Here is a 23,284-nt window from a genome sequence, read left to right as displayed (position 1 = left end):
AGACGGAAATAAAACTTGACGTACGGGAAGTCATTTCAAATCAGAACAGCTGGGACTTCTCTGGTGGCGCAGCGGTTAAGAATCCACCTGCCAACGCAGGGACACGGGTTCGAGCCCTGGTCGGGGAAGATCCCACATGCTGCGGAGCAACTAGGCCCCATGCGGCACAACTACTGAGCCGGCACAACTACTGATCCTGAGCTCTAGAGCCCGCGAGCCACAACTGCTGAAGCCTGCGCGCCTAGAGCCCGTGCTCCACAACAAGAGAAGCCACGGCAGTGAGAAGCCTGTGCACCGCAATGAAGAGTAGCCCCTGCTCGCTGCAACTAGAGAAAGCCCGCACAGAGCATCAAAGACCCAATGCACCAAAAATTTAAAAATAAATAAATTTATTTTTTAAAAAAAAAGAATCAGAACAGCTGCCGTTAGGATAATATCGCCCCCTGAAAATAGATCCTGCCCACCTAGGAGTCAGGTCAGGCGTTATCACAGTCAAAATTATCTTCGTGAAAATATTACATGAGGAAATCAGGAAGATGAGCAAGTCTTTTGACTTGCTTAGAACAACAACAAATATATATCTTTCCACAGTATCAAGATATTTGGCAAGTTCTCAATTATAAGTTTAGTTGGAAAAAGTAAAAGAAAAAACACAGATCTACTTATGTGTGTGTGTATGTATGCATGTATATATATAATCCACATGTATATCCATATATATCTATCTATCGAAGTTATATGGACTAAAACCAAAAAATATATAAGATACTTCATTCCCTCAGTTTTCTATTGAATGTGGTCTTTAATTAGGGTGACCATATAATTTAACACCCTAACCAGGCCAGTTTTGAGTCAAAGAGAGACTTACTAATAATTAAACCAGGACAATATGTATACACTGGGACTGTCCTGGGCAAATCAGGACACATCATCACCTTAATTATAATAGAGTTCATGGAAAATTGTAAGATTTCATGAAATACAAATCAGATGAACAATTTAAAAAGGTGTCTCCTTTAGTAAAGTTTTTAAAGAAAAAAAGGTTTTAAGAAATGAATTCGTAAAGGCTAAAGTCCACAAAAGATTTTGTCCATATGAAGCAACATCCTACTAAACAAAGGATATAAATCAAAGAATGAATAGTAAAGTATTAACATAAGGAGTTAATCTCTAATAGGACCAGAAGCTTAAATTAATATTTTCTTTAATTAAGAGAGCCAATCCTTTCTAAAAACATAAACCAACCCCGTACAGATATTTCTGCGCCATAGCCTCTAGTACCACTTAGTTATTGCTGTTACTAAGAGACATTTGCACAAAAACAAGATTTATATCCTTCCTTGCTTTTACTCTTCCACCTAAAAGAACAGTCCTCCATTATTAGCAATACACTTAATATCTCCACAGCAACTAGTATAATTAGGGTGTTGCAACAGGAGGATAATGAAGTGCAAAACAAAGTGATAGAAGTAGCATGGAAGAAAAAACCACTTCCTCACAGCCTTGGTGGGAAAATAACTACCAAAAAGAAAGAAGGAAACTTGCTAAAAAGAACCCTTCGGGGGTGGCTTTACGCAGTCGCTACTAGGGCTTTAAGATACTCAAGTATCGGGCTTCCCTGGTGGCGCAGTGGTTGAGAGTCTGCCTGCCAATGCAGGGGACACGGATTCCTGCCCCGGTCCGTGAAGATCCCACATGCCGTGGAGCGGCTGGGCCCGTGAGCTATGGCCGCTGAGCCTGCGCGTCCGGAGCCTGTGCTCCGCAATGGGAGAGGCCACAGCAGTGAGAGGCCCGTGTACCAAAAAAAATAAAAATAAAAAAGATACTCAAGTATCCAACGAGGCAAATAAAGGTTTCCAAAATGGTGAATCCTATGGAGCAAGCGCAGATGACTTCACCCAAAGAACTCTGAGGTGGGGAAGAGATGAGGTTCCTGAAATAGATAAAAAGTGATTTCCACAGGTTTTCACATGTGGCTCCCAAGAAGGTACAGGGAACAAGGTACAGGTAAATGTCTAAGAGGGCATCAGAGCTTTGTAACCCTCCCAAACCAAACCCTGGCAACTGGCGAGGTGTGTATGGGGGAGTGGGGGAAGTGGAGGGAGGGAGGGGGGGAGGGGGGGGAGGGAGGGGAGGGCAATCCTGGGCAAAATATATCCAGCCCAGGCCCGACAGTGGCTACAGAAGGCAGAGGGCAGCAGTCTGAGTATCAGGAAACCTGGGCTCTTCATTGGCTTCTGCCTGACACAACACAGGCGTAAATAATGCAAGCAAAAAAGCAGTTTTTAAGAATACCCATGGGGCGGGGCGCGGGGTGGTGGGACGAATTGGGAGATTGGGATTGACATATATATACACTAATATGTATAAAATAGATAACTAATAAGAACCTGCTATGTAAAAAAATAAGTAAATAAAATTTAAAAATAAAAGACATGATTTAAAAAAAAAAAAAAGAATACTGGGCTTCCCTGGTGGCGTAGTGGTTGAGAATCTGCCTCCTAATGCAGGGGACACGGGTTCGAGCCCTGGTCTGGGAGGATCCCACATGCTGCGGAGCAACTAGGCCCGTGAGCCACAACTACTGAGCCTGTGCGTCTGGAGCCTGTGCTCCGCAACAAGAGAGGCCGCGATAGTGAGAGGCCCATGCACCGCGATGAAGAGTAGCCCCAGCTTGCCACAACTAGAGGTAGCCCTCGCACAGAAACGAAGACCCAACACAGCAAAAATAAATTAATAAATTAATAAACTCCTACCTCCAACATCTTGTTTAAAAAAAAAAAGAATACCCATTAATTTAGAAAACGTGTTCAGGGACTTTCCTGGTGGCGCAGCGGTTAAGAATCTGCCTGCCAAGGCAGGGTACACGGGTTCGAGCCCTGGTCCGGGAAGATCCCACATGCTGCGGAGCAACTAAGCACGTGCGCCACAACTACTGAGCCTGCGCTCTAGAGCCTGCGAGCCACAACTGCAGAGCCTGCGTGCCACAACTGTTGAAGCCTGCTCGCCTAGAGCCCGTGCTCCGCAACAAGAGAAGCCACCGCAGTAAGAAGCCCGCACACTGCAATGAAGAGTAGCCCCTGCTCGCCGCAACTAGAGAAAGCCCGCACGCAGCAATGAAGACCCAATGCAGCCAAAAATAAATAAATTTATTTAAAAATATATATATATTAAAAGAAAACATGTGTTGAGTGCCTACATCATGCTAGGAAATAACAACAAGAACAAAAATGTATAAATTTTGCTCCGGAGGAGCTTAGGCTGAAACATAGTTTCAGCAGAAAAATCATATTACAGTATGGTAGTCCAGTGACAAGAGAAAAGCCTAACTATTTGGAACAAAGAGGTGACACCTAGCCTATGGGGGTGAACTGGAGAAGGAAGAGAGTGAGGAAAGCTCCCTGCAGGAGAGGCTGGAGGTCATTTGTGCTTTAAATCACTCCTCTGAAAGGTTCAACAAGATCACCATGTAAAGGAATCCTCCACATTGTAAAACCCAATGAGCACTGTGTTCTCATCTTACTCAACTCCTCGAGAACTTACAACAGAACTGATTACTCCATCCTGCCTTAAACACTCGATTTAGTTGGCATCTGGAACACTGCTCTTTTTTGTTTGTTTGTTTGTTTGTTTTTGCGGTACGCGGGCCTCTCACTGCTGTGGCGTCTCCCGTTGTGGAGCACAGGCTCCGGACGCACAGGCTCAGCGGCCATGGCTCACGGGCCCAGCCGCTCCATGGCATGTGGGATCTTCCTGGACTGGGGCATGAACGCGTGTCCCCTGCAACGGCAGGCAGACTCCCAACCACTGCGCCACCAGGGAAGCCCCTGGAACACTGCTCTTTTCGTGCTCCTCCTACCTCGCTGGTTACTCCCTGGTCTCCTACTTGATCTATTTATTAACTCCATTATTCCTCGGGGCCTGATCTCCGCTGCCTCTCTTCTCTGCCTAGGAAATCTCCCCAGGTGATTCTAGATTTCCCATCTCTTTACATACCACTCTATGCTGACACCCACTGGCCCTGATCTTGTCCCTGAATGCAGTTCTCAGAATCACTACTGGCCGTTTGACAACTATCTCCGTTAGGACGACTAACAGACAACTCATACTAACCAATGGCCAAAACAGAACTCTATTCCCTACAACCCCGTCACCCACCAGGAGTCCTGCTTGATTTCTCCTACTCTGTCACGTCACCCATCCAGACCTATCCATTAAGTCTTGTCGATTCTATCTCCAAACCTCTCAAAACCATGCACTGCTCTCCATCTCTAATACTGCCACGCTGCTCCAGCCCGCATCACTTCTCACGTAGAATGCTGCCAATAGCTTCATAACTGGTCTCCTTGCTTCTACGCTGGACCCCTTCTACTCCGCTCTGCCCAGCAGACAGATCTGTTACAAATGTAAATTGGACCATGTGTCTCTCCTTCTTAGGTCACTTCACAATGCCTTCTCATTGCATTTGGAATAAAATCCATAGGCCTTACAAATTTTGCAAGTACCAGCCCCTCCTCACCGGGTCCTGCCTGCCTCGCCACCGTCTTTCTCACTATTCCTTCCTGCGCAGACACTGCGGCCAGACTGGTCTCCCTTCCTTCCCTTGTGTAACCAAGCGCTCTCCCTGTTCCCTCTACTAGCTCCTTCTCACCCTTCACCCCTCAGTGCAAGTCCAACCTCTGACAAACTTCCCGGACTGTGCTAGGGCAGGTTTCCCCAGTCATCTCTACATGTGTCCTTGAAAGAACTGGTCCAAGTCTGAACTGATCTTGTTTATTAGTTTTACTTGCTTATCATCTGCTCAACCTCCCTTTTCAGCACTTTTTCCTCTCTCAACACATAAACTCATACAATCTCCATTAAGGGTAGAAACCTTGAGTATCTATTGGTCACTGAATCCCTAGAATCAAGAATCAAGTCTAGCACATAGCAAGTGCTCGAAAACTGTGTTGAACGCATTTATCAATTTCAGAAGGGGCTGAGGCGGGCTTAGGACTGGTCTCAGCCACCTGTGTAGTACAGGTATTTGATAAAGTCAATATAGTTATGAAATCCAGAGCAACCTATCTTGAGACCTTGGTGAGAACAGCAGCTTGTCCAGTGGCTGGGGGAATGTTTTGCTACAAAATCCTCCACCATGATTTCCTTCCTCTGCATTTAGGTGATTTTCCTGCACAGAATGGTACTCTTTCCTTTCTCCCTTTCTCCCGACCTCCTTTTCTCCCTTCCTTCCTTCCTTCCTTCCTCCCTCCCTCCCTCCCCCACCTTCTACCCCTCTCTCCCCTAGCCCTCTACCTCTCATACTACACCTGTGTTTTCTTACAGTCTAATCTTATCTATTCCTGGCAGACTGATATTTGATATCAAGTAATGATTTCTCTGATCTAGGTCTTACAGTGGCCTTGCTTCCTAAATTGTCACAATAAGCAACTGAACAAGAACACAAATTAGTAAGCAGCATCATGCATATAAACAGGGCAAGGATAGGGTGAAGGTGGTGACGAATGAACAGGTAGACAGCGAGGTGACACATGAGAGGAAGTAAGTGTGGTGAGGCTCTGGGACTGAGACCAGGGTAGATGCCACACACATCCCACTTATCACAGCTCACCAAGGCATATGAGCAGCCATATTTCCTATAAGCATAATAATAAGAACCTAATAATCTAAATATTTCATTTATAGGCCCAGGCACACCTCCTGGCATTGAAATTCACAAATGTATATTACAGACAACCTTAGAGACATGTTTCACTGTATCGTTCAGCCAGTTCACTCATTCTAGCAAAAGGCACCAGAACCAGTTTTCTCTGGTGACTCCATGATATAATTCAGTTTATAAAATACAATAAATTATAATAATTATTATAATAATTTATAGAATACAATAATATTTTATATTATTGTATATAGATTATATTATTATATTATATAGATTATATTATTATTTTATTCAGTTTATAAAATAAAATACAGGGATAGTTCTGAGGATAACCTCAGATTCATGCAGGGTATTGTTCCTTAAGGATAAGGCTGGCCAGAGCTGCACTGCCTGTCAAAGCAGCCACTAGCCCCATGTGGTCACTGAGCACTTGAAGTGTGGCCCATCTAAGCTGACATGCGTAGTTAAGTTCAGAATACACACCAGGTTTCGAAGATTTAGAAAAAAAGTTAAAAGGTCAAGAATTTTTATATTGATTATAATCGATAATGATTAAAATCGATAATACTAAATATGATAACATTTTGATACATTGGTTAAATAAAATGTTTTTAAATAAAATATGTCCTTAACAAAATGACTCCAAATATCCTATCTTTGTGGTTTTAAGAGTCTCCAATTTTTTTCTACTTCTACACAAGACAGTCTCTTCCCTCTAGAAACTGCTATATGTATATATTACACCATCCAGCTAGTGTTCCACCCATATTTCTTTAAAACTACCAAAAATCTTATATTATCCCTTATTTCATTTCTTAAGCAGGAAAATTCCCAAGATTTTAGTTCTTACACTGGTGCTATTTCTACATTGCACAAAAGGATCCTTAACTGATGCAAGCTGTCTCCAAATAACAATTTAAGATTGTTACTGGAGGATTCCTTAAAAAAACAAAAACCAAAAACTAACCCCGTCCATTATGATAATTCTTGCTATTTTTTATTTCCATAATTGACACATTGATTCCAAGATATCGTCTACTCTGGGGTCTATAACCCTCTAGGTACTTACTACAGATGACCCAATGAATGATACCACCTTTTATTTGTTTAATTTATTACAATTTGAAAAGCCATTGTATAGAAGTGCTCTTGCTCTCAAAGAATTCATAATAACATTGCTAGGCAAGCACAGTAAGAAAAAGATTTTTAAAATGTAAAGGGAACCTGACCTCACATCTGTCAGAATGACTATAATCAAAAAGACCACAAATGGGCTTCCCTGGTGGCGCAGTGGCTGAGAGTCCGCCTGCCAATGCAGGGGACACGGGTTCGAGCCCTGGTCCGGGAGGATCCCACATGCCGTGGAGCGGCTGGGCCCGTGAGCCATGGCCGCTGAGCCTGCACGTCCAGAGCCTGTGCTCCGCAATGGGAGAAGCCACAGCAGTGAGAGGCCCGCGTACCGCAAAAAGAAAAAAAAAAAAAGACCACAAATGTTGGTGAGGATGTGGAGAAAAGGGAACCCTTGGACACTGTTGGTGGGAATGTAGACTGGTGCAGCCACTGTGGAAAACAGTACGGAGGTTCCTCAAAAACCTAAAAATAGAACTACCATATGATCCAGCAATCCCACTCCTGGGTATATATCTGAAAATGAAAACACTAATTCGAAAAGATACAGGCACCCCAATGTTCATAGCAGCATTATTTACAATGGCCAAAATATGGAAGCAACCTAAGTGCCCATCAATAAACAAGTGGGTAAAGAAGATGTGAGACACATATACATACAATGGAATACTACTCAGCCATAAAGAAGAATAAAATTTTGCCATTTGCAACAACATGGATGGACCTGGAGGATATATGATGCTTAGTGAAATAAGTTGGACAGAGAAAGACTAATACTGTATGTTATTACTTATATGTGGAATCTAAAAGATAAAACAAACTAGCAAATATAACAAAAAAGAAACAGACTCACAGATATAGAGAACAAACTAGTGGTTACCAGTGGGGAGAGAGGAAGGGGGAAGGGGCAAGATAGCTGTAGGGGATTAAGAGGTACAAACTATTATATATAAAATAAATAAGCTACAAGGATATGTTGTACAGCACAGGGAACACAGCCAATATCTTATAATAACTATAAATGGAATATAATCTATAAAAATTTTGAATCACTACTATGTCATACACCTGAAACTAATATAATATTGTAAATCAACTATACCTCAATAAAAAATAAATAAAAAATAAAAATAAAATAAAGAGAATCTGGAGTCAAAACTCAAGGGATAATGCCACAACCATCACCACCATCGCATGTGGACCATCATCTTACCCCAAACAAATGCAAGGCTGTAAGGACGGCCACATTTCTGTTAGGCAACTCTGATGAAAGGCCCGGGAGGCTCCACTTGCTCTGGAATCAATAAGACTTTTCTTTTTTTGCTAACACCTTGATACTGTCCTTTAAAATAGACAGCATACATCTGTACACAAATGTATAGAATGATAAAAAGTTAACTCCCTCTGCCCCAAAGTGGTTCAGTTTATATGCAAAATAAAACAGCCCCCCCTCAAATGTAAATACTTGCTATACTTGACGTGTGCATACGATAAATCACGAGATGAAGCAGCTCTTTCACAGGGCTGGCATAAAGGAACAAATCAAAGCACTGATTGTTCTAGAAATTCTCTGTATTAGTTTCCTGTTGCAGCTGTATAAGTGACTATAAAGTTAATGGATTAAAACGACACAAATTTCTTCTCTCACACTTCTAGAAATCAGAAGTCCAAAAGGGGACTCAGTGGGTTAACACTGAAATGTCAGCCGGGCTGTGCTCCTTTCTGGAGGCCCAGGGGAGAATCCATTTCCCAGCCTGTCCCAGCTTCTTAGAGATGGTGTGCATTCCTTGGCTCGTGGCCCCCTTCCATCTTAAGCCGGCAATGGCCGTTGGAAGTTTTCCTAAAGGTGCCAACTCTCTGATTCTGACTCTTCTCTTTCACTTTTCCACTTATAAGGACCCTTGTGATTACATTCGGTCTACCCAGATCACCCAGGATAGTCTCCGTATCTTAAGTCAGCTGATTAGCAACCTTAATCCCTCCTTGCCAGGTAACATAACAGGTTCATAGTTTCTGGGGATTAGGATGTAAACACCTTTGGGGCACCATTATTCTGCCTACCATCATCTCCAAGTAACTAGAAAACATTCAAAGAAACCTCACATGTGCAAGCTATTCTCCTCCAATAAGGATTTTTAAATATTTTAATTTACAATGGGTGAAAGCCCTAAAACTTAAAAAAATAAGTAACATTAAAGCAGCAGGAGGACTTCCCTGGTGGTGCAGTGGTTAAGAATCTGCCTGCTAAGGCAGGGGACACGGGTTCGATCCCAGGTCTGGGAAAATCCCACCTGCCACGGAGCAACTAAGCCCGTGAGCCACAACTACTCAGCCTGTGCTGTAGAGCCTGTGAGCCACAACTACCGAGCCCATTTGCCACAACTACTGAAGTCCGCGCACCTTAGAGCCCGTGCTCCGCAGCAAGAGAAGCCACTGCAATGAGAAGCCCGCGCACCACAACGAAGAGTAGCCCCCGCTCGCCGCACCTAGAGAAAGCCCGTGCACAGCAATGAAGACCCAACGCAGCCATAAATAAATAAATAATTTTTTTAAAAAATTGAGAACTCAAAAAATATGTTTTAAAAAAAAAAGCAGCAGGAATAGGTTGCAGCTGAGTGTGCTGATCAGGGGACTGGGAGAATGAATGCACGGCTCCTTTCCCGGACACAACACCAGGCCTGACTGAGCACTCGCAAGCTTTTTGAGAGAAATGTTTGACAATACTGTATCATCAATACATTTCAATAGCAACACTGCAATACATGACCTAGCTGTAGTCCTCCACACTGTACATCATAAGGAGGTGATAGCATGTGTGGACAGGTGTGATGTTCCCTTTGCTAAAACTGCATGTGCAAGGATAAAATGAGGCCCAAGGTGTGAGATACATGCTAGATTCTACAAACGACAGTGCCTCATACTAGCTGTGTGACCTTAGGCAAGTGACTTAACTTCTCTGTGTCTCAAAAGAGGATTCTTAAAATGGGGATAATGATATCTGTCTCAGAGTGTTTAAGGAGGAAGAGATGAGTATAAGAGTTCTACGTGCTCAGAACAAACCCTGGCATAGAGTGAATGCTTTAAGTATTTGGAAAATAAAATTGTAAATGTTCCTGCTTTGCTGCTTGTAACTTGCCAACCAAACTATACACCAAGGGAGTGTACCTCTCAGCACTAGCTGACCCATCACAGAGGATATGATATCATATATATATACACACATAAATATTGATTTAACAGAAACAATGCCTGTTGTTGCTACTAAAGTTTGGTAGCAACTACTGGGGCAGTAATAACTGGATGGTTAAATAACTTGCAGATCAAATGCAAATCTCACAAAACAGTAGCGGCTGTGTTAGATAGACCGTCTCAGGGCCTCCTAAAGAAAGATGTAGAGCATACTGTCCAGGGAGGACAGTAGGGTCTGTGATTCTTAATGGCCCCGCATTTTCTGGGACAGTGGTGCTCATGGTACAATACTCCGCAGAAGGCTGAGCTTTGTGAGGGACAGTGGCAGTTATGCTCACCAGCGCTACCAGCATCTGCTGAGAGGGCTGGCATATTGTGATGGCAGCTTTGAAAGCTTTTCAGCATTCACAGCTGATGTTATATACTTCTTATGAAAGTTCTTGAATTCAATGGCAGTGGACGACCAATTTTAATAATTTTATTTTAACCCTGAAGGAAGGGAGGAGGAGAGAGGGATAGGACCCAGATCCTACCAATGCAGGCAAGATATAACAAATGGCTATTAGGTTACAAGAAAAATACACTACCTTCATGAGAAATAACGAGAAACAATTTGATTTGGGGGACAACAGGAATGAACCCTTTGTTTGAAAAGTTAGAAGTATAGTCTATATGCAAAAAGTAATAGCTGAGGGCTTCCCTGGTGGCTCAGTGGTTAAGAACCCGCCTCCCAATGCAGGGGACATGGGTTCGAGCCCTGGTCCGGGAAGATCCCACATGCCACGGAGCAACTAAGCCCGTGCGCCACAACTTCTGAGCCTGTGCTCTAGAGCCCACAAGCCACAACTACTGAGCCCATGTGCCGCAACTACTGAAACCCGCGCACCTAGAGCCCGTGCTCCACAGCAAGAGAAGCCACCACAATGAGAAGCCCGCGCACCGCAATGAAGAGTAGCCCCCGCTTGCCACAACTAGAGAAAGCCCACGCTCAGCATAAGATCCAATGCAACCAAAAATAAATAATTAATAAATAAATATTTTTTAAAAAGTAATAGCTGAGCCACCAAACATTAACTATGAACCAAGCATTATCCTCAGTGCTTTACACATTTAAAGTAATATAATTCATTATCACCTTAGGAAGTAAAAACGATCTTATTGCCATTTCACAGCCAGGAAATGCAGGTTCATCAGAGGAAGTTACTCAGGTCACCTAGTGGTGAGGGATGTTGCTGGGACTTAAGTCCAAGTGTGGCCCGAGTAAGCCTATGGGCCTTCGTCTCTCTGGCATTACTTCATGGCCTGAAGCAGCACAGACCAGAGAAGCATTCCAGGAGATGGGTGGTAGACATACAATCCCATATCAAAATATGTACCCCCCCTCAAACCTGCTGTATCTCCAAAGCTAGCGGAGAGATTACAGAAAGCCTAGGGATACTGGGCAGTGCGTGGGCAAGAGAATCGGCTGCCCCTGGCTTCAAAACCGTGCTCTTCTTCTCACCAGCTCTGCAGCCTTGAGTATGTTAACCTTTCTAAATTGTTTCCCTACTTCCACAGTGGAGATAACACAATTTCTATTTTGCAGGGCTGTCTGAAGATAGAGAATTTGATTTAATCTCCTCTAGAACCTATCTCAGAGTATCTACCATTATCTAACCATCACTATTTTACTGTGCTATCTGTGTTTGGTGAAGCTTGGAGAACAGACTCAAGCGTTTGGCGGCTCTCTGTTTTAAAGGCTTAGCTTCATTTTCAACTCCTGCTGCCAGTCTTTTCCTGAAAGGTCTTCACTTCTCACTGGAAGTGGGCTGCTATCTAGAGGTGTCCCTCCCTGGCATACCAATTAGCTAAGTGATCCCTAATCCCAAACCACTTTAACCCTTTTCCCTACTCCCTAAATGAAAACTCGTTCCTTCACATTTTCTCTAGTTAGATCAGACTACCTACTTGAAGTACTCCCAGGTAAGGAAAAGTATCCTGAACCCATCTGGGTGGGGTGCATGTTAAGAGGGGCTTCCCAGGATGATTCTCATCAACAGAGCAGGGAAGAGAGGCCCGGAACGTGCATTTTCACCCCTAGCAGGCCAGACCCTACAGGATCACAGGTGACCCCAGTTTCAACAGCAGGAGCCAATTCCCAGCAAGCCTTGGGATTAGGCACTACCTTCCAAGGGACACAGAGTCTGCCTTTGGCACATCTGCATCTTTCTACAGTTGTTTCCCCACCTCCAGGGCTACTCCTCCCTTCAGTCCCTCCCATTTGTGGAAAAGCTTTTCAGAAGTTTAACTCTTATCGCGTATTTTGCATTTCTAATCATCTTAATTGAAAAGAGGTCATTAAATTCCCAAGGTAGGGGACTTCCCTGGGCCAGCAGTCAAGAGCTTCCACTGCAGGGGGCGGGTTCGATCCCTGGTCAGGGAACTAAGGTCCCGCATGCTGCGTGGTGTGGCCAAAAATAAAATAAATTCCAGAGGTGGATACTCATCCCCTAGTTTTCCATAAATATGATGCCTCCAGGTCCACAGTTTCAACTGGATAGCAATTTGCCCTTATACAGGTACTCATCGAGCACTTTCTCGGTGTAGGCAAGTCCTGCCCGGTAAACTCAGAGTTAAGGATGCCCTAAGGTGAGAATTTCAGCTCAGTGTCTCAATTTTGCCTGAAGCCAGCCCTAACACTTGGGTATTTCTCTTTCCACAGTCAAATGTATCACCCTAAATGAAGCTCAGCACAGCTACTACTGTAGCGGAGAAATGACAGGCGGAGAAATGACACTTACCTGAAGGTCCCTTCCAGAGCCTTTCACTTCATCTGACTTTTAGTAGCTAGCTGTCTTTTCTGACAACTGTGGCTTCAAAATTATCATTCATCTCCTTTTATTCCCTCCTCTTTAACAATTTTAGTATGTGGTTTTATTCTTTTTAAATAGTACAAGGGGTTTACTGGGAGAAAAGATGTAAATATAAAACAAACACTCGATCCAGTTAATGCTGCTTTTTAAAAAAAGATCTAAGAATGTGCACAAGTTTGTTTGAAAGTTTTAAGTGACACTATCAATCTAAAGACACAAAATTGTAAGGCTGAATTTTAAACTGTAAGCAAATCATGAAATTAGGGTTTGACAGTAGGGAAAACCAATCAGCAAATAACTGATTAACCTATTTATACTGCAATTTTATTAACTGTTTTTTAAATTCTGCTTTGAATTAAAAGTCATTGTTAGGAATTAACAAATTGAACTTATCTGGGTTTCTGTGTATGAAGAGGCTGAATTAAACACTACTCATATTCCAACATCCTTTATCAAAACCATGAGGATAAAATAACTAGCATTGGATATGGAAACATAAACCCAAAGCAAAATTAAAAGTTTGACTTGGGACTTCCCTGGTGGTCCGGTGGTTAAGAATCCGCCTTCCAATGCAGGGGACGTGGGTTCGATCCCTTGTGGGGGAACTAAGATCCCACATGCCTTGGGACAACTAAACTCATGTGCCGCAACTACTGATCTCGCGCACCGCAACTACTGAGCTTGTGCACCACAACTAGACAGTAGCCTGTGTGCTGAGACTAAGATCCAATGCAGCCAAAAAATAATAATAAAGTTTGACTCAGGGTAGCAAAGAGGGTATGATATTATAATAAAACTTGAGAAATGTTTAAATGAAGAAATGCTTTATACCTATAATGAAAACTAGCTAATGGATAGTTCTTGCACTTTCATTCGTTAAATCAACCGGAAAATGTCTTAGCAGTGATACACTTCTCAAGAGATCAAACAACAAATTTCTAAGATATTTTTATTTTATTATTTTATTTTTTTGCGGTACACGGGCCTCTTACTGTTGTGGCCTCTCCCGTTGCGGAGCACAGGCTCCGGACGTGCAGGCTCAGCGGCCATGGCTCACGGGCCCAGCCACTCTGCTTCATGTGGGATCCTCCCAGACCGGGGCACGAACCCGTGTCCCCTGCATCAGCAGGCGGACTCTTAACCACTGCGCCACCAGGGAAGCCCTCTAAGGTTTTTTTAAAAGGTGATCAGTTTAAAAGTGATGAGCTTATTCTAAACCTGATGATACATCTGCTGTATATGTAATATCTGCAAAATGCAACCTGTCTATCCTACTGGGTACCAAGGAGGCAAATCGTAGAAGTAGAATTTCTTTTCTGAGATACATGCACCCCTATGTTCATAGCAGCACTATTTACAATAGCCAAGACATGGAAACAACCTAAATGTCCTTCAGCAGAGGAATGGATAAAGAAGATGTGGTACATATTTTCAATAGACTTACTCAGCCATAAAGAAAGAATGAAATAATGCCATTTGCAGCAACATGGATGAACCTAGCGATTATCATACTAAGCGAAGTAAGTCAAAAAGAGAGACAAACACTTATACGTGGAATCTAAAATACAACACAAGTGAACATACCTATGAAACAGAAACAGACTCACAGACATAGAGAACAGACTTGTGGTTGCCAAGGGGGAGGGAAGGTTTGGGAGTTTGGGATTAGCAGATGCGAACTATTATATACAGGATGGATAGACAACAAAGTCCTACTGTATAGCACAGGAAACTATATTCAATATCCTGTGATAAACCATAATGGAAAACAATATGAAAAAGAATATATACGTATAACTGAGTCACTTTGCTGTACAGCAGAAATTAACACAACACTGTAAATCAACTATACTTCAATAAAATTTTTTTTTTAAATTTCTTTTCTGCCTGGCAAAATCAGCACTGCTCCATTCTGCTATATTTCCCCATAAAAGAAGTTCAGCTTTATGTCTAATAACAATAATACAAACACAAATAGTTGTTAAGAAAGGCTCTGTGTTCCGTTTTCATCATAAATCCCTTGCGTAATGAGCTACTGACTTATTGTGCCCCTCCATAGAGAATGTTGATCCTATTGCTGAAATCTTATGAGAAACACTAAAGGAACAGAAATTATAACAAATTTGAAAGAGAAAGGAGAAAGTTTCTAATTCTGAATATGGTGAAAAAAAAGGCAGATAAAGATCATAATTCACTTTTTTAAATGACTAAAATAATCATGGATTGCACACATATATAGTTAGAAGGATACTTATTGCAGAGTTGCTTAAAATAGTGAAAACTGGAAACAAACTAACTGTCCAACGATAAGGGATTGGTTAAGTTGAGATGCAGCCATTCAGTAGAAAACTATAAAAGACGCTGTTTAAGCATATTTTAGTGATATAGAGGCATCCATATTTGGGTGACAAAAAAAGTTAGAAAACAGTATGTAGAGAACAAACCCGGTTTTGTAGAGAATAATTTTCTAGCTGTGTAACTTCAGGAAAGTTCCTTAATTTCCTTCAAGCAGTTTTATTCCTCCATAATTGTACCTACCTCATAGGTTAGAGTGAGGATAACATGAGATTCTCTGTATAAAGTAACTGGCATACAGCACTTACCACAGTTAATGCTATACATGTTAGCTCTCGATGTTGTATGTTCATAGCGGTGAGAAAGCATTTGAGGATATAACACTAAGTGAGTTTCTGGGTGGCGGCTGATTTGTTTACCTTGTACTTTTAAACCTATACAAGTAAGAAACTGAAATATTACACTGTTCGCATACAGTGATTATTCTCTTAAAAATCTACGACGGTGCTTTCTTTGCTCACAGTAAAGAAATCTTGGCTGAACTGATTTTACCCTTCAGATGTCATTTAAACAAGTTTGCTCTGATATGGTTAAAATTATCTGACTTGGGACTTCGCAGGCAGTCCAGTGGTTAAGGCTTCACCTTCCAATGCAGGGGGTGCAGGTTTGATCCCTGGTAGGGGAGCTAAGATCCCACATGCCTCTCGGCCAAAAAACCAAAATATAAAACAGAAGCAATATTGTAACAAATTCAATAAAGACTTTTACAAAATGGTCACATCAAAAAAAAAAGGACTTCCCTGGTGGCACAGTAGTTAAGAATCCGCCTACCAATGCAGGGGACACAGGTTCAAGCCCTTGTCTGGGAAGATCCCACGTGCCGCGGAGCAACTAAGCCTGTGAGCCACAACTACCAAAGCCCACGTGCTTAGAGCCCGTGCTCCACAACAAGAGAAGCTACCGCAGTGGGAAGCCCACGTACCACAACGAACAGTAGCCCCCGCTCGCCACAACTAGAGAAAGCCTGCACGCAGCAATGAAGACCCAACACAGCCAAAAATTAAAATAAAATAAAATAAATTTATTTTAAAAATACTTGACTTGGGCTTCCCTGGTGGCGCAGTGGTTGAGAGTCTGCCTGCCGATGCAGGGGACACGGGTTTGTGCCCCGGTCCGGGAAGATCCCACATGCCACGGAGCGGCTAGGCCCGTGAGCCATGGCCGCTGAGCCTGCGCGTCTGGAGCCTGTGCTCCGCAACAGGAGAGGCCACAACAGTGAGAGGCCCGCATACCGCAAAAAAAAAACTTGACTTAAGGGCTAAATTTGTCTATATAATACTGTTACTGGGTAAAGCAAGGCATACGTGCATGGTTCAGGCATACGTGCATGGTTCAGCCTCAAAACTTATGAGACCCAGTTCACTAGAAAGCCAGTAGATCTCAAATTATCAGTGGGAGGCAGCTTATCATAGCCTAATGATTTCTGGTTTCCTCCCAAGTCCCTTCCTCTCTCCTTCTTTTTGACTCTTTTCCTCTCCCTAATCAAAGGCTAGGGGCTCTTTCTACCAGTCTTTAAGCCAGTTACAGTGCCTCCTTCATGTTAGCATTGCTAGTACCTAGCATAGTGTCTGGAATATAGTAGCTGCTCACTAAACATTCACCAACTGAATAAATATCTGATAGTAGTAGTTCACAATGGAGGCTTCAAATCCCTCATAAGGGAATTAGATAAAGGTGGATAGGCTACTCTTATCTGAAACTGTCTAGAATTCTCGGTAATTCTTCCTTAAGAAAAGAAAACAAACAACATCTCACTTCAACATATCACTTTTTTAAAAGTTCTCATTTGTATTCCATTGTCTATTTTAATAGAGGTAAGATTATTTCTATGTTTCTCCCTATATTTTGTTTAAAGTCCCACAAGAATTCCAGAGAGTTTAATTGCTCAGAGAAACACAGCCAGTAAGTTAACACCCAGATAGCCTTAGGTCTTCTGGATTCTGATGCCCAAGATCTCTGCATCACACTGTGGAAAAAAACATTCCCTGTAACCTTTGACCCTAAAAGTTGTTGCAGATATAAGGTAAGAACAAATGTTTTCAGTAACACCTGAGCAAATGCTCCCTATCCCTCCAACTGTCTCCTAGGGGTCTTTATAAGATTCCGTGAAAACCCAAAGGTGTCCAAGTGTTTCCCTCCACGTTCAAAAGTCAACCAGCTTTACTGAAAAATGAAACTAGAGAAGCCAAATTAAACATTAACTCGTTAAAAAAACACTTCAACCAGAAGACTACTGTGAAGTAAGGCCAGCAGCAAACCAAGGAAAGGGCTACAATTTTGTCCTGCGTATTTTTTTAAAAGGCAAAAAAACAAGTTAAGGGTAAAGTTAGAGAGTTATCCACACATCCTTTCTTCCTCCAAATTCCATTTGTCACTTTCAGCCACTGCTCTGACTCTGTTTAGTGAATGGCAGTTCCCCTGGTATGGGGTGGGAACCCGAACTCTGTTTAGTGAATGGCAGTTCCCCTGGTATGGGGTGGGAACCGGAACTTTCAGGTATCCACACAGAAGCGTTGAACTTACTTCACACTCTGAGGAACTTGCCAAAGGATTTCACACCCTAAACCTCAACCCACCAGGTTTGTAAGTAGAAAATTCTGTGGAAATTCATTGGTGATTATCTAAGCCAGCTGGAACACACTATTTATATATAAACAGTTAAAATTTGTTGAGGTCTGCTTTGTGCCAGACATTATGATAGGTCTTCTGAGGTTTAACTCTCATTATTATCCTCTGAAGTTGTTACAGTCCCATTTTACTAGTTCAGAGAGTTTAATGCGACTGAGAACCCACCATTAACAGATGTGACTAGGATTGAAACCAAGGATTTGGAAAGTTAAGTTCAAAATCCACACCCACCTAGAGGCACTAAACAATTGAATCTCTTCAAAAATTTAACATACGTGTCAAAACGATCCTAAGGTCGTATTAGAGCAAGCAAGATGAAATAGAATGGCAGAGACTGATATATAAAAATTACAGGACATAACGTTTGAGTTGTTTAAAGACGTAGCCGCGGGCTATTAACCATCCATACCTCAGAGAAGTAGACGGGTCCAGTCGCACCTATCTGCGCTGAAACACCAAGCCTCCCTTTCCTTAAGGGTAGTAGCTTTGGAATGCCAAACGTGGAAACGTTTCAGTGTGGGCAGCCCAGAGCTGGGTTCTTACCGTTCACACATCATCAGTAAGTGCCTCTCAAAAAAGCTTAAAGACAGTCCCTCCTCCACCTCCTTTGAACTAAAGTCCTGACCTCCAGAGTGGCTCAGGACAATCTATGGTTCAGTCTGTGTCCTTTCAACGTCAGGACCGAGTGACCCGCAATGGTTGCAAATGAATGAGATGAATGCTCAGAGCGTGGAGACGAAGCCACACGTCCATCCTCTCTATCAGGCAAAATCAGGGAAGGATGCCTTGGGGCGGGGCGCGTGGGAGCCGAATTAGAGCCACGTCCGCGTTCGCAGTCCACCATGCCCTCCCCGCGCTGCGCCCGCCGCACGGCTTTCCAGCCCATCCTCCTCCCCGGCCCCTCCGGCGCTCCTTACCCGCTCTCACCTGGGGCTCCAGATCTTCCCGGCCGGACGCACCAGCTCCCGGGCCCGGGATCTGCTAGCGGACGGAGCCCGCTGCCGCAGCCGCAGCCGCCCCCGGCCGAAGCCGCTGTAAAGTTTGCTCGGGGTCTCGCCCTCTCCTGCCTCGGCCCTGCCAGGGAAGCACCTCCCGGGTCTCTCCCGCGGCTGCCGCTTCCGAGGCCGCTCTCGGCGGCGCTGCAGCACCGGCCGGGCTCTGGCTGCCGAGGACGGCTCCTTGCGCGCGGAGGGCGGGGTCTCCCCGCTCAGCCCGCGCCGCGGCGCTCGGTGTTTACCGCGGCCCCGCGGCCCGCTCTCCCCGCCCGCCGCCCTGCGCGCTCCTGACATCATTCATTCTCTCACACCCTTGCCCGCCCACTCCGTTTCCAAACAGTGACTCACCCGGCGGCGCCCGCTCCCGCTGCTGTGGCTCTCCAGGCGCAGAGCGGAGCTCGAAAAACCGGTGCGACTTCTTGAGAAGTGAACCCTCAGCCGCGGCTCTCTGCTCCCAGCCGTTAAAGGTGCAGGGAAGGAGGGGCTTGGCAGGCGGCGCAGATTGGCTCAGCGGGGAAAGGCTGGAGCGGACCTCCCTGAGCGGTGACAAGAGAACAATCTGGGAAAGTTCTTTGGGTGCCACTCCCTGGAACTTTCAAGGGTGGGGCCGGGAAGAGATCCCCCCACCCCCGCACGTTGCCTTTCTCGGGAACGGCTTCCTGACGTCGGTGTGAGTGGGCTTGGGGCACCAGCGGTTATTCACTGGGTATTGCTTTGGCCTGGGTCAAAGAGTGGGTTTCCAGACCTCAAGGACTGCCGGGCAGGATTAGTCATGGGTCCGCACGATGGTAACTCTAGGTGAGAGCTGGAAGGGTTCACCAAGTTAATGAGGCTACTAATACTTTCCCTTAGGTGACTAACCACCATGTCATATGTCCTGTTAATTGATTTGCTTCTCATTAAGGATAGAAAACAGAAACCAAAATGAACAGTGAGAGAGTAGCTCTTTGCTCAGCGGAACACTGCGCTTTTCCGCAGCTTTTCGAGAGCACAAGACGGCGGTGTGAGATTTCTTTGATGAGCTCAGCAGTTATGTTTTTAGAAGGGGTGTTGCCTTCTTTAAAATGGTCAAGGCTCTACACTTTTTGGAGTTGCTATTCATACACCTGCTGGGCAGTTTTCAAAGTAAACGATGGCTGCCTCGGATTCTAACTAGGATGAATCAGAGGGAATTCGGTCAAATCCTTATTGAATTTAACTGACAGATATGTTTTATGTTAATTTCTACTTTCGGACAGGGTAATTATGCTTAGGATTTGCACTGGCTTATGGGTGATTACATATAGTCAACAAAAATAATCAAGAGACATGTCTGGGTGCTCAGTGCAGAAATCATGGAGGTAAACAATCATCTGTTTATGATAATACAACAGGATGGTAACAGAAAAACAAACAAAAAAAAAACCACACAAAAAAACTTGCAGGACAGTCCCAAAACGGACAACTGTATGATGTCACTACAGGAGTTTCCCTGAAATGAAAATGCTCCTGAGTTAACCAGAGGTTCAACATCATTGTTGTGGAAAATGTACATCAAGGTACAGAAAGGTAACAACCCAGAACATCAACAATTGAAATGTATTTCACTTGGGTTTATGTTTCCTTTTCAATAGGAGTTCGTTTTTTACAAAACCCAGGCATTTTGCCCAGAAGGCACTAGCAAATGGATTGGTTTGCTAGGATGTAAAGTAAATAGAAATTCAAACCAACAGTTTTTATAGACCATCACAGATGTAATCAGAGGCTTGGGTGTCCTGTCCGCTGGTAACACAGAAGGAGTAGATTCAAATGTGTAGCCACAGGAAAGTTTGAGTGAATATCCCACCTACTCCCTACTTTGTGACCCAAATGTTCAGGCATTATGGAGATATGTTTAAGTAAGATTTTCTACAGATCTCAGAAAATGATATTGTGGGCTTTGGGGTCTGTGTACATGGGTGAAGTCAAAAAGCTCAAAAGAAGGCCTCCCATCCTATGTGTCTCGTTGCAGATGTAACCCTGCAGCTCTATCATACAAAGGCCTCTGTCTGTATGAGAGGCTGTTTAATGGGTAGTTTTAAATTTGCAGTTACTATTATGTCTCAGTTTAAATATTGTGAAATAAATAATTACGTGATTTTATTATACCACTTAAATATACCCCAGTAAATGTAATATTGAATAATATAATTGTGACTGAGTTCCATGAAGTTTTTCCATTCTATTCATTGTCAACATATGAGAAAGCAAATTATTCATCTTAATTTCCATGTTTTGAAAAACATTGATTGATTGTCTGTCTCACAGAAAGAGGTGATTTTTTTTTCAACTGAACTTTTTGTTCATACAACATATCAAAGTTTACTAAGTCCCTGATTAATCACCTTCCGAAAATAATAATGCTGAATGTTCTAAAGGAGAGATAGGGCTGACAGTTGTGTTCCTGTCAATTTTTTTTCTAAACCAGTACATGCTGTAAAGCGAGTTTTACAGATATTTCTTTGGTATGATACAACATACTGGTTAAGTTAGGAAAACATACATATCTGTAGAACTTACCTGCTCTTATAATAACCCCTACTCTAGATGTACCTAAGTCATTGACTCAAGCAACAAATGTTTACTGAGTTCCCACTTTGTGCCCACATTGTTTGTCTAAGAATCACCATGTGCATCTTCTAAACATATGTCTCAGCAATGGGAATGTTTGCTTTTTTAGAAAAATTACCTAAGGATGTTTAGAGCAGTACTATTTATAATTTCCCCAGGGTCCAGTGCCTGGCATGTAATTATTCAGTGAGTGAAATAAATGAATGAACAAGCCTCAAAGAACAAACTAATAGTGAAGTAATCCCATGTTATGAGATACTATATAGGCAATGGAAAAAAAAAAGAATAAAATAGTTCCATAGGCTCTTAGAAAACTCTGTGTTAAGTGAAAAATATGAGTTGATGAGAAATATATTCACACACAATTTTTATGAATCAAACATAACTTCCGGGACTTCCCTGGTGGCACAGTGGTTAAGAATCCTTCTGCCAATGCAGGGGACACGGGTTCGATCCCTGAACCAGGAAGATCCCACATGCCGCGGAGCAACTAAGACCGTGTGCCACAACTACTGAGCCCACGTGCCACAACTATTGAAGCCTGCGCTCTGCAACAAGAGAAGCCACCGCAATGAGAAGCCCATGCACCGCAACAAAGAGTAGCCCCCACTTGCCACAACTAGAGAAAACCCACGCACAGCAACGAAGACCCAACGCAGCCAAAAATAAATAAATAAATAAAATTTAAAAAGCAAAAAAAAACCCCATAACTTCCCAGGGCTTCCCTTGTGGCGCAGTGGTTAAGAATCCGCCTGCCAATGCAGGGGACGCGGGTTCAAGCCCTGGTCCAGGAAGATCCCACGTGCTGTGGAGCAACTAAGCCCATGCGCCACAACTACTGAGCCTGTGCTCTAGAGCCCGTGAGCCACAACTACTGAAGCCTGCGCGCCTAAAGCCCATGCTCCGCAACAAGAAAAGCCACCGCAATGAGAAGCCCGCACACTGCAACGAAGAGCAGCCCCCTCTGGCCGCAACTAGAAGAAAGCCCGCACGTAGCAACTAAGACCCAAGGTAGCCAAAAAGAAAACACTTTTTAAAAAAGGAGGAAGACAGGTTTTAAAAAAAAAACAACTTCCCCCCAAAAAATCCAGAATCAAACTATATATTACCTCTTGCAACGAGATACAGTCAGCCCTCTGTATCTGCAGGTTCTGTAGCCTCCGATTCAACCAAGATCGAAAATATTCAGAAAAAAATTCCAGGAAATTCCAAAAAGCAAAACTTTAATTTGCAGTGCCAGTAATTATTTAGATAGCATTTACATTGTATTAGATATTATAAGTAATCTAAAGATGATTTAAAGTATATAGGAGGGTGTGCATAGGTTATATGCAAAATCTTTGCCATTTAATATAAGGGATTTGAGTATCCATGGATTTTGGTATCCACCAGGGTCCTGGAACCAATACCCTGCAGATACTGAGGGCAACTGTATAGAGGGTAAGAATGTGAGGGGGAAACTAGTATTTCTGGACTATTTTTCAATAAGACATATTACTTTTGAAATCAAAAACGACAACACAAGCAATATTACAACCGAGAAGGCAATAATACGAGTCCATGGCATAAGGAAGCTTACTGTCTAGTTGGAGAGATAATAACACCCAGAACAATAGAGATTAAGGCTGATCACCCTCTGAATTTGGGGTTTCAGATATTTATTCTGTGCCAGGTCCATCCAAAGAGCAAACACCTACCATTTATTGAGTACTTATTGTATGCCGGGGACTGTGCAAATTGCTTTACCTATATTATCTCATTTAACAATTTCAGCAACAATCTGAGATAGGTACTCATAATGCCCTTCTCTACATATAAGGTAACCAAAGAAAAGAGAGATTGTCATTTTCTGGAGATCACATTCAAGTAAGTAGCATCATGGGAAT

At 43.2% G+C, this 23,284-nt stretch overlaps 1 protein-coding gene across 7 annotated transcripts in view; it reads right to left on the bottom strand.

Moving 5' to 3' along the window:
* SGMS2 (sphingomyelin synthase 2) overlaps positions 1-19,030 on the bottom strand; it is a 114,916-nt gene extending 95,886 nt beyond the window's left edge. For 3 of the 7 annotated variants that reach the window (XM_027103462.1, XM_027103466.1, XM_027103467.1), the window contains exon 1: positions 18,732-19,029. The gene's annotated coding sequence lies outside the window, so the exon portion shown is untranslated. Of the gene's footprint in view, positions 1-18,731 lie in introns of all 7 variants that reach the window. The other 4 variants (XR_003432236.1, XR_003432237.1, XM_027103464.1 and 1 more) reach the window with 2 other exon arrangements.
* Positions 19,031-23,284: the final 4,254 nt, after the last annotated feature.

This window comes from Aethalodelphis obliquidens, unplaced genomic scaffold (assembly GCF_003676395.1).
Source record: "Aethalodelphis obliquidens isolate GAN/ISIS:26980383/991018 unplaced genomic scaffold, ASM367639v1 scaffold6, whole genome shotgun sequence".
In the NCBI taxonomy this organism is placed as follows: Eukaryota; Metazoa; Chordata; class Mammalia; order Artiodactyla; family Delphinidae; genus Aethalodelphis; species Aethalodelphis obliquidens.
The sequence above is the reverse complement of the archived record's forward strand: the minus strand, read 5'-3'. Positions and strand labels throughout refer to the sequence as shown.